This window comes from Perca fluviatilis, chromosome 10 (genome assembly GCF_010015445.1).
Source record: "Perca fluviatilis chromosome 10, GENO_Pfluv_1.0, whole genome shotgun sequence".
Taxonomy (NCBI): domain Eukaryota; kingdom Metazoa; phylum Chordata; class Actinopteri; order Perciformes; family Percidae; genus Perca; species Perca fluviatilis.
This window is the reverse complement of record NC_053121.1, coordinates 36,638,634-36,650,183: the sequence shown is the minus strand read 5'-3', so window position 1 is coordinate 36,650,183 and position 11,550 is coordinate 36,638,634. Positions and strand designations below refer to the sequence as shown.

The window sequence follows — 11,550 nt, the reverse complement described above, 5'->3', positions numbered from 1 at the left end:
TTTGTCTGTTAATGAGAAGCTCAATAGGCTTAAAAGCTCCACAAAGATGCAGAGTTGGAAGTATTCTTTGTTAATCAACAACATTACCCAGTCATTTGATCCGTTGCTGTTATAAAATGTATTGATCGGAGCTTTTAGTACCGTACCTGAGTAAATGTAGTTGGTTGCAGCCCAGCTGTGGTACTGATATGAGGACAAAGAGGCTCCCTGACAGCTGCGGGCATGTTCAGTTTATATCCAGACTCGTATTACCAGGATGCATCTGCTCGTTTGGGTGTTGTTCACATTTTTACATCTCGGACAGATCTGCTGGACGCTGGAAGCATTTTTCCTCTCAACATTCTTCCATCTACGGCGGTGTAATTAATCTAGCTGACAGGTGTCTGCGGTGCAGGTACAAACAGCCAAATAATAGGCTCTGTTCAGGATGTGACGGCTCCCGCTGCGCTACGCAGAAAAAAAGAAAAAGAAAAGAAAGACCAGCAGGTGTTTGCTAAAAATGAAACGGAGTGGAATCAGCAGTTTACAGCAGTTCATTCAGCAGCAGCAGAGAGACGGAGCAGAGGGAGTTTTTACTGATTATTCGTATCCTGCCTGGGTTTTATTTAGCAGTACAGCTGAGGCCTGGTTCACTTTCACAGTGGAGCGTTACGGAGCATCTGGCTGCTGATGTCACAGCTTTAAGACTTGGTGTTAAACCTGCAGTATCAAGAGTGATGCTCGTAAGTGTTGGCATGTTCTGTGGAAAGATCTACAGCACACCAGATCGGGCTGTTCTCACGAAGCATTCGTAGGCCTACATTTCGCTATGAAAAGTAATGCACTGTATTTCGTATGTATTCCACGTATTTATTACTGTCAGCACCAGGGCCTGAAATTAACACCCGACCACGCGCCAAATGTAAAACTGTCAATCTACCTTTTGAGTGAATTGAGTGAATCTGAGTTTTTTTTTTTTTGCCATTGTTCTTTCACATTTCAACCATGTCCTCCATATGCTTGGATTTGAGCTAAAAATGTGGTGGCGCATTACTGGGGTGAAGAGGCCAGCTGAGACAAACTACCAACAAAAAGATGAGGATGATTCAAAGAAAAGACGTTTTATTACCAAGTGGACAGTTGGCGACAATGGCAAGGTTCGTGAGATGCTGACTTACGACAGCAGTACGGAACAAATGTACTGCGGTGATGGTTGTGTGTATGGTTCAGAGAAAGAGGTGGAGTAAGAGGAGTGTGTCTGCACCACATTGACTTCTGCTGTATAAGAGATCCTCGTAGGGAGGAGGTCGGGGGGGATGTTTGGCTCCTAAAAACACAGGGCTTTTAAGATGGGGAGCGGAGTTCATGTCCCGGAAGAAGTTAAGGAGAAAACACAAGACTTTCACCCAGGAAACAGGTGTTCATGTCCTGAAGAAGTTAAGGAGAAAACACAAGACTTTCACCCAGGAAACAGGTGTTCATGTCCTGAAGAAGTTAAGGAGAAAACACAAGACTTTCACCCAGGAAACAGGTGTTCATGTCCTGAAGAAGTTAAGGAGAAAACACAAGACTTTCACCCAGGAAACAGGTGTTCATGTCCTGAAGAAGTTAAGGAGAAAACACAAGACTTTCACCCAGGAAACAGGAGTTCTACTAAGGGGGCCGGTGATTTAACCCAAACCACGATCTTTAGTTGTTTTGGAAGCTCAAGAGTCATTGCTCTATGACGAGCGGTACCCAGCTCGCCTTTTCTCGGATAAACGTAACTGTAATGACCAGACCAGTCTTTCGTAGGCTATCATACAAATTGTTGTGCGTTTTCTTTACTAGTCTTTTTGGTGCCTAAAGTTAACTTTAGTCGGCTAAAACGGCCGAAACTTCACAGTGCTCTGTACCCATCTCACTGTCACCTTTTCTCGGCTAAATTTAACTGTCATGTTAATTTCATTGGTAATGTCATAGGATATCTAAATATGAATTATTGCGCGTACATTTTTGTACAATATCATACATACCTGCACACAGTTCACGTACCTACAGTACATGTGATTTAAGGGATGATAACTTTCAGTTCCATTACTTATGACAACACATCGCTCGTCTGTGTGACAACACATATTCAGCTGTCTCTCAACAGGGCCGCCCTCTCTTTCACTCGCTGTCTAATACGTGTCGCTGTTAGGGTTGGGTACCTTTCGCATCTGAACCAATATTGGTACCAATACCGGTACCTGAAATTCAAACCTATTTATCCTATTTACTTAGACCATTCTGTTATTTATTTATATTTTACAGTCTAAAGAAATTATACAAAAATAAAACTAAAACCCCTCCCTCTCTCCTCCCTAACCTGTCCCTACAACCTATTAAATTGAATAATTATTAATTTCTTACTCACTGTAACTTTTATTCTTGTATTTTTATATTATTTGACATTTGACATTTATTTATTGCGGAGGAATAACCCCTTGAGATGAACCATCTCGTTTTCGAGGGGGTCCTCGAGTCCAGGTACAGAAATAGACACTGACCTTGCAGTGGCAGTCAAACAGAAGAAAAAACAAAAACAAAACAACAACAACAATAAAAAACAACTTACTTTACGAAAATGGTAAGTGCAAAAATATATAATATATAACTCATACAAACAAAACATACACACACACACAAGACTCTCCAAAGGTTGCTCACTCATCCCTCAACAAAGTAAACACATGAAATATATATATGTACTGAAACACACATCTAGACACCAGTAAAACACGTATGCACACATAAATGTAAGGAGTTAATGCATCATGCTTAAATAGGTTTCATTTAGTCCCGTTTAAGGTATCAACTCCATCAGTGGTAAAGCAGTAGTGAAGTAGTGAACACCAATAATGCTCCAGCATCTGTCCTGACCTGTGCACTCAAACCAGCACATAGATCTAAAAAAAAACCAAAGAGAATACATACACATATAATTAAAATAAAACAATTGCAAATTGAAAAAAATTTACTTAACGTTTGCAGCAGCTCACATACACAGGTAGCAACACACCGGGGAAGCACATGTCAACGGGGCGGGGTCACCCTCTTAACCTCCCTGGGGGGAACCTGGGTAAAATAATAAAGGTTCCGGGGTGCAGTACCCTTAAACACTGCGACACAGTTTCAGTCTGTAACACCTCCTTTAAAAAAAAAAAAAAAAAAAAAAAAAAACTTCTCCCCTTTAAAAAAAAAAAAAAAAAAAAAAAAAAAAAAAACCCCCCCCCCCCCCCCCCTTGTAAACTCATGAACGTATATATTTTCTGTCACGTTACGGCCTTTTCCTAACTTACAGAAATGTGTCTTGCATAACAATTTTAAACAACAATCTACCAAATGCTTTGTGCTTGAATATATTTAACATATAATATTAATAACATTTTTTTCCTAGCGTTTGGAACGTTTAACATGTCAGTCTATCTGGAGGCTTGTGCTGCCTCTTAGATCTCCTTAGTCCCACTGTGGGACCAACAGGTCCTGTAGCAGGTTGTGTACTCCCAGCCAAGTTTGGGGTGCAGACAGGCTGGTCTACCTGTACAGACTCACTTTGCACAGACAGTCCATCAGTTTGCTGTGGTGCTACTGGCACCTCAAAATCAGCCACCGAGCTGTCCACACTGTCCTTGCGTGTAACACTCTGAGGCCCCTCCCCTTCAGCCCCACGGCGAGCACGCAGGTGATCCTGGTGCCTGCGGATCTGCCGTCCATCCAACAAGTCCACCGTGAAGGACACCGGTCCTGTCTGGCGGCTGATGAGTCCTGGCAGCCAGGGAGGACCCTGAGCAAAGTTCTTGGCAAACACACAGTCCCCAGGCTTAAAAAGCCTCTCTTTAGCATGTTGGTCTCGCCTCCCTTTCTGCTCTTCCTGCGAACGGACAACCTCGCTCCCGACGTCTGGGTGGAGCAGATCCAATGAGATTTGGGCTTCCTCCCCATTAACATTTCTGCTGGGGAGATGGCCCGTGGTTGTGTGGGGAGTGATCCTATATTGGAACAAGAAGCGGGAAAGCTTAGTTTCCAGTGTATGTCCTGACATCTTTCGTAGACCATCTTTCAGGGTCTCAACGGCTCGTTTCTGCAGCCATTGGAGGCCGGATGATAGGGAGCCGTGCGGACATGTCGAATACCATTTTTCTCCATGAACTCCTGGAACAACTCACTGGTGAAAGTGGGCCCGTTGTCTGTCACAACAGTATCTGGCAACCCGTGAGTAGCAAAGATGCTCCTGAGCTTTTCAATGGTGACTGGGGCAGTAATGTTTGACATGATGTGTGCGTCCAGCCACTTAGAATGTGCATCCACCAGCACTAGGAACATGTGACCAATAAATGGACCAGCAAAATCCAGGTGGAGCCTCGACCACGGACGACCAGGCCACTCCCATGGGTGGAGCGGGGCAGGTGCTGGCATCTTCTGGTTACTTTGACATTGTGCACATGCCTTTACCTTTTCTTCTAGAGCACTGTCCATCCCCGGCCACCACACAAATGACCTGGCAAGGCTCTTCATCCGGGACACGCCAGGGTGGGCGTCATGCAGCTCGTCCATCACCCGTGCCTGCCCTGGGGGTGGAACAATCACTCTGGAGCCCCAGAGGAGACAGCCATCCTGAACACTTAGCTCTAGCTGACGCTTGAAAAAGGGCTTAAACTCCACCTGCCCAACAGCTGCTGGCCAGCCCTGCATCACCCATCTCTTAACTTGAGATAACACTGGGTCTCTCTCAGTCCACATTTTGACTTGCTTTGATGTCACTGGAGTGTTAGACAGCCTATCTAACATGAACACAGTCTCTGGGGGCAGGAAAGTTTGGTTTGGCGCGTCTGGAAGAGGGAGTCGGCTAAAGGCATCAGCATTGGCATTTTCGCTGCCCGCCTTATACACTATTTCGTACTGATACGCTGAGAGGGTTAGTGCCCAGCGCTGTACTCTTGCTGAAGCCATGGGTGGGATGCCTTTTGACTCACTGAACAGACCCATAAGGGGCTTATGGTCTGTATAGATGGTAAAGGGACGACCATACAGGTACTGGTGAAACCGTTTCACAGCAAAAACCACAGCTAGTCCCTCTTTCTCTAGCTGTGAGTACCCTTTTTCTGCTGGAGTGAGAGTGCGCGACACATATCCAATCGGCTTTTCAGAGCCGTCCTCCATCTGGTGCGAAAGGACCGCCCCCACACCATAGGGCGAAGCGTCACAGGACAGGATGACATCCCTGTCTGGATCAAAGTGCACCAGCAGTCGATCAGAGTGTAACAGTTCTTTTACCTGCTGGAATGATGCCTCTTGTGTCAAAAACCAGGCGGTTATACTTGAACAACCCTTTGTGGGTGTTGATGGTGACATACTGTTTGGATTTCTCGTCCAACAGCAGCTGTTGGTACGCATGACTCATGTCCAGTTTTGTGAATGTCTTTCCACCTGCCAGAGTAGCAAACAGGTCCTCCACCCGTGGCAGAGGGTAGGTATCGAGCTGTGAGGCCCGGTTTGCCGTCAGTTTGTAGTCTCCACAGATGCGATGCTTACCATCATCTTTCAAAACTGGCACAATCGGGGCTGCCCAGTCTGAAAACTCAATAGGCTCAATGACACCTAGCTGCTGGAGCCTCTCCAGCTCCGCCTCCACCTTGGCTTTCATGGCATATGGCACTGGGCGAGGTCTGAAGAAACGTGGTTGTGCGTTGGGGTCTACACATAGTTTTACAGTTGTGCCATGGAGGGTGCCCAGCTCATCTTTAAAAACATCCGCGTACTTTCCTAGGATGTCTTCAATCACTCTCACGCGTTTGATTTCCCCAGTTCAGGCCGAACTTTCCGCAGGGATGTCACGACCAAGCACACTTGGCCCTCTCCCTTAACCACAAACAACCTTGCCGTAGCCTCCTGCCCTTGGTACACAATGTTAACTTCTATAGCTCCAAGAAGTGGAATGCACTCACCCGTATATGTCCTCAGTCTGACATTAGTCCCTTTGAGTGCAGGCGTACCTCCGGAGCGCCACAAGTTGAGGTAGGTAGCTTGACTTATCACTGAAGCAGAGGCGCGTTTCCACTTCCATTTCCAGCTCCTTTCCATTTAACTGCAGTGTTGCGTTGGTTATGGGCTCAGCCCCGGGCTCGCTGAGGTCGATGAGGTTGAACATGTTAAAGGAAATCTGTTCCTCAGCCTCTTTTTTCTCTCAGGTGATGTGTGTCGATATTGTGCCTAGATTTCCCCAATCCTTTCTCTGTTTATTCTTAGCAGCTCTGCACTTCTTCGCAATGTGCCCCTTTTTCTTACAGTTATGACATACAGTGTCTTTAAAGCCACAGTCATTGGCAAAATGTGCTCCCCCGCACCGGTAACATTCAACTGACATCACTGGCTTGCCTGTTTTCTCCTTGAACACGCGATGAACAGCGCGGTGCTGCACACTCCCGTTGGCCTGTTGGATGTCCTTAGTATTATTGGCCGCTGTTTCCATTGCTTGTGCAATCTCTAACGCCGTCTTGAACGTGAGATTAGCTTCTCCTAACAACCGGCGTTGCATGCCGTCGTCACTGATGCCACAGACTAACCTGTCGCGCAGCATGTCGTCCAGGGCTGCTCCAAACTCACAGTGCTGCGATAACTGTCTCAGCTCCGCCACAAACGCAGCCACCGAAACCCCTGGCCTGCGGGCATGAGTATGAAACTTGAAGCGCTGAACAATTACAGATGGCTTCGGGTTGTGGTGGTCTTGCACCATCTTCACCAGCTCCTTAAACCCAATACCTCCCGGGCTCCGCGGCGTAGCCAGGTTGCGTATCAGTTTATACGTCTTCGCCCCGCACACACTGAGGAGGATGGAGCGTTTCTTGTCCTCTTCTGTAATGTCATTCGCCAGGAAAAAGTGTTCCAGTCTCTCGACGTATTCAATCCAATCACTGTCCGACTCGACATATTCACTAAGTGAACCCACAGTAGCCATGCGTAAACTACACGGAAACTTCTTCTTCGACCTAACTCGGTTTAAATCCTCGTCGCCAGTGTTATAACCTTGGACGGTTAATAATGCACGCAGACTTTGAACTGTTAACGGACTTTACTTAACGTTTGCAGCAGCTCACATACACAGGTAGCAACACACCGGGGAAGCACATGTCAACGGGGCGGGGTCACCCTCTTAACCTCCCTGGGGGGAACCTGGGTTAAATAATAAAGGTTCCGGGGTGCAGTACCCTTAAACACTGCGACACAGTTTCAGTCTGTAACACATGTATTCTGAAGATGTTGAGCTAGGGCATTTTTAAACATTGGAAAGGAAGTCAAAGAGCGAATTGAAATTGTTATTGTTATTCCACTCATAAGGTGCTTTATGTTGAAATCCATATTTTCCTATTTCTTTATTAATTCGAGGAATGAGAAAATAAATTTGGTTATTGTGTCGCAAGTTATAAAATGAGCTAAATAAGATTAGATATTGTTTTAAATAAGAAGGATAGTCCATATAAATACATTTAAAAATACATTTTAACCAATGAAAACGCCTTCTATCTGGTAGGGTCAGCCAGGACAGTTGACGGTACATTTCACAATGGTGTGTTCTGTAGGGGCAGTGGAGAATAAATCTACACAGGCTATTGTAGGCAGTGTTAAGGGACTGAAGGCAGGAGGCTGTAGCATTTTGATACACAATGTCGGCATAATCCAAAATTGGCATTAAAAGTTGAGAAACAATTCTTTTTCTGACAGGAAAATTAAAACAGTTAATTGATTGGTATAAAATTCTAAGTGAGCAGTTGAGCTTATTAGTTATATTATGCACATGAGTGCTAAAAGAAAGATCAGAATCAAGCCAAAGGCCAAGATACTTGACCTGCCTAGTAGGTTTTATGGGAGTTTGATCAAGAAATGTAATTTGTAGTGAATTTTCAAATGAAAGATTCAGCTTTTTTTGAAAAAGCATTAAATATGATTTTGATTTGTTAAGTAGAAGCTTGTTGGACAATAGCCACCGCTGGACGGAATCAAAACCATTTTGTAATGTAGTGCATTCAGTGCAACTACGCGGAAGATCATTGATAAATATCGAAAAAAGTAAAGGCCCGAGAGAGGAACCTTGAGGAATTCCTCAGTCAATGCCAGTGAAATCAGAGAAGCTACCCCCAAAAGACACACACTGACGACGATTGTGTAAATAAGAATTGAACCAAAGCAATGAAAAAGTAGACAGACCAACCGAGTACAATTTGTCTAAGAGTAGATAATGATCAACTAAGTCAAATGCTTTAGTAAGATCTAAAAATAATGCACCAGAAGAAAATTATTTTCTCAAAAACTTTTACAACACTATTAATGATTGAGATGGGTCTGTAATTATTAATATTTTCATGATCACCACCCTTGTGAAGTGGGATAACTTTGGCACATTTCCAGGCTAAAGGAAATTTACAAGAAGAGAACGACAAATTAAAAAGTGAGGCCAATGGCACTGCTACTACATGAGAACCAATTTTAATAAACTTATTCTCGATGCCATCTGGACCAGCACCACTGATAGAGGACAGTTCACTTATGGCCCTTTGCACATCAGCTGCGCTGACCTCTGTAAATAAAAAAGAACTGCCTGGCTGGAAACAAGGGACCAGATCAGGTTGAAAAGTAGAAGTCTGTAGTTGTGGTGCTAGGGAAAAATGCAAACTAAAAGCATTAGCAATGGTAGCTAGATCATCTATACTTTCATTATTCAGGTTCAAATTAGTTGTAGCCCGCCCAGATCTCCCAAGTACATTATTAACCTGTTTCCAGAATCGTCGTGGGTTTTTAAAATCATTCATTAAACAATTTTTGAAATAATTTGATTTGGAGTTTCTCGTTTGCATAGTACAAATGTTCCTTAATCGTTTGTATTCTTCCCAGTCAGCAGTGTATCTTGTATGTCGAAATTTGTACCAAGCCCTATCCCTTTGTTTAAAGAGATTAATAAGGTCTCCATTTACCCACGGTAAGTGACTAACTTTAACTTTAACTGTGGTCCAAGGAGCATGCTTGTTTATAACATTCTGAAGCTCAGTATATAGAAAATCCCAAGCATCATCAATAAATGTAATTAGATTGAGCCTGTACCAATAAATTTGTTGCAAATCATCAATAAATTGGTCACTATTGAAAAATTTGGTTTGCCTTATCTTGATAAATTTAGGAGGGAGACGTGGCTTCATAATTTTTCAAATACAATAAATCATGTGATGATCACTAAAACAGTCTGGTAGTACCCCAGATTTAATTATTTGTTCTGGGTGAGAAACTAGGGCCCAATCCAAAAGAGATTTAGAGGTAAGAGTAAGTCTTGTGGGCTAGGTAATAAGTTGAGTCAAGTTTAAGCTATTAATCATATTTCTTTCAGTAAATGCTGATGAATGAAGCCAATTAATGTTAAAGTCACCCATAAGTATCATTTCCTTATTAGAAACTAAGGAAGATGCAGTAGAAATAATAAGTTTTAATTGAATCGAGTTTGGGAGAGTTAGGCGGTCTATAAATATTCCCAATAATTAACTGCTTGTTTTCATGAAGAGTGATTTTAATGAATAGTCCTTCAAAATGTACAAGAATTATTCTTTTTTAGCCTGGTTTACTTTCATCATGACCATTTTTAAATGCTCTTTAATGTTTCATGTAAAGCACATTGTGATGCCTTGTTGCTGAAAGGTGCTGTAGAAAAAGGTTGCCTTGCCTTACAACCTCGGCCTGTCAGTCAGTCACCAGGGCCCAGAAACCACTGTGTGCCTGCTTGTCTCAGAGGAAGTGTAATGTCAATGTGTGTGTGTGTATTTGTGTGTGTGTGTTTGTGTCGGAGCTCCACTCTCTCTCAATATGCAGAGAGGACAGATAAGCTTGCGCTTACTCGCTCTCAGGTACCGAAATTTGGTACCGTTTGATTTAACCCTCATATTGTCCACAAAATGATCAGATCTCTATTTTCATAGAATTTTGGGTGTTTTATAGCATTATCCTGACTGATCTTAACCATTAGTCAAAATCATTCGTAATTTCTGCTTTTTTCTTACACAAAAATTTGAAAATTTCATATAAATAATGTTTATTAACCATGAATTCCAAAATTAAGTGTAAAACTAGTGCAAATAAATAGGTATAATGGTAAATAGACTGGTGCTAATGGAAACACGTGCCAAAAACGTTGAAATAAGCAAAAAAATGTAAAACAGTGTCTAAAAGAGTGTTAATTTAGACACGGGAGGACAACACAAGGGTTAAAGTGAATAGGTCCTCGGTAGTACCGATGTAACTTGGTCGGTACCCAAAAAAGTACAGAGTTCAGTATCCAACCCTAGTCGCTTTTTAAATGAATGCTCTTTCTTAGTTGAGTATTAAGTTAACGCTACTTTTTTTTTACACTTTCAATGATTAGACATAATTAAAAGTCAATACACAGCTAAAATAGCAAATGTATTGTCATAGTACTGTATAGATATTGGGTGGGGGTTGTTTAGTCTCTGACTCTTATATTGAAGGGAAAAAAATCAAGTAACAAAAAAAGAACTGGGAGAAAGCAGCTTTAACCTGCTAACCTCGGTTATTCAGTGAGCACATGAGGAAATCTACTGCTCCTGTGAGAAACTGCTGCTTGATAATATCACGGACATGTACAACGGTACGTATAGCTGATGTATAACTCCTCTATGGACTAACGAGAAACTCCATCAACACTTTATGGGGGGAATTAAGACGAGTGTGTGTGTGCATAAGCTGCTAACTCGGGTCAGAGGGAGTCAGCAGAGACCGGAGCAGCAGCAGCTGTAAAAATAGTTTATGGAGGAATTAGAGCTGATCATCATTAACCCGAAGCCCAACACAGAGCGATAAAAGACCACCGGAGAACCTGCTCGGAAGCTTTTTAACGGCGGTGAAGGGCCGGCCGCTTAGCTCCTGGGAATCCTGACGGAGTGATGAGAAATACGAGCCAACATGAAGGTTGTGAAGTTAACCAACACCATCTGATGTAGATTCAACCTCAGAGGGAGAAGTTCACATCTGCAGCTCAGTATCACTCTTTAATAATCCCTGCCAGAACATTAACATTTACATAACGTGAATCGGGAGCATTTGCACAAGGAAGAGCACACTGAAAGTAATCCTCTTAACGTTGCATTAACACTGCAGAAAAGCTAAATCTTACCAAGTATGTTCATCTAATTTCTAGACAAAATATCTAATAACACTTAATATAAGACACAATCACCTAACAAGTCATATTTCAATGAGATATAGGGACTTGTTTTTAGACAATGCATTTTAAATATTTTTGTTAAAGGTGCCATAGGTAGGATTGTGTTCCAGGACTTAGTCAAAAAATTTGAAAATCGCCAACTTCTCAGTCCCTGCCCCCTTTCTGCTAAAGCCCAAAACGGTCTCCTAAGCCTCTCCCTCAACAAGGGAGAATGAATGCATGTGCATGAGCAGTTATTGACATGCAGTTAGACACCCCCCCTGGCCCTGATTGGTGCATCTGAACAGGGAGCATTGTATTTTTGCAAATCGCACTACAGGCTGTAGGTG

The 11,550-nt window shown here is 43.0% G+C and overlaps 1 pseudogene; it reads right to left on the bottom strand.

Moving 5' to 3' along the window:
* Positions 1-3,412: 3,412 nt before the first annotated feature.
* LOC120566561 lies at positions 3,413-6,958 on the bottom strand (annotated as a pseudogene).
* Between the last annotated feature and the right edge of the window lie 4,592 nt (positions 6,959-11,550).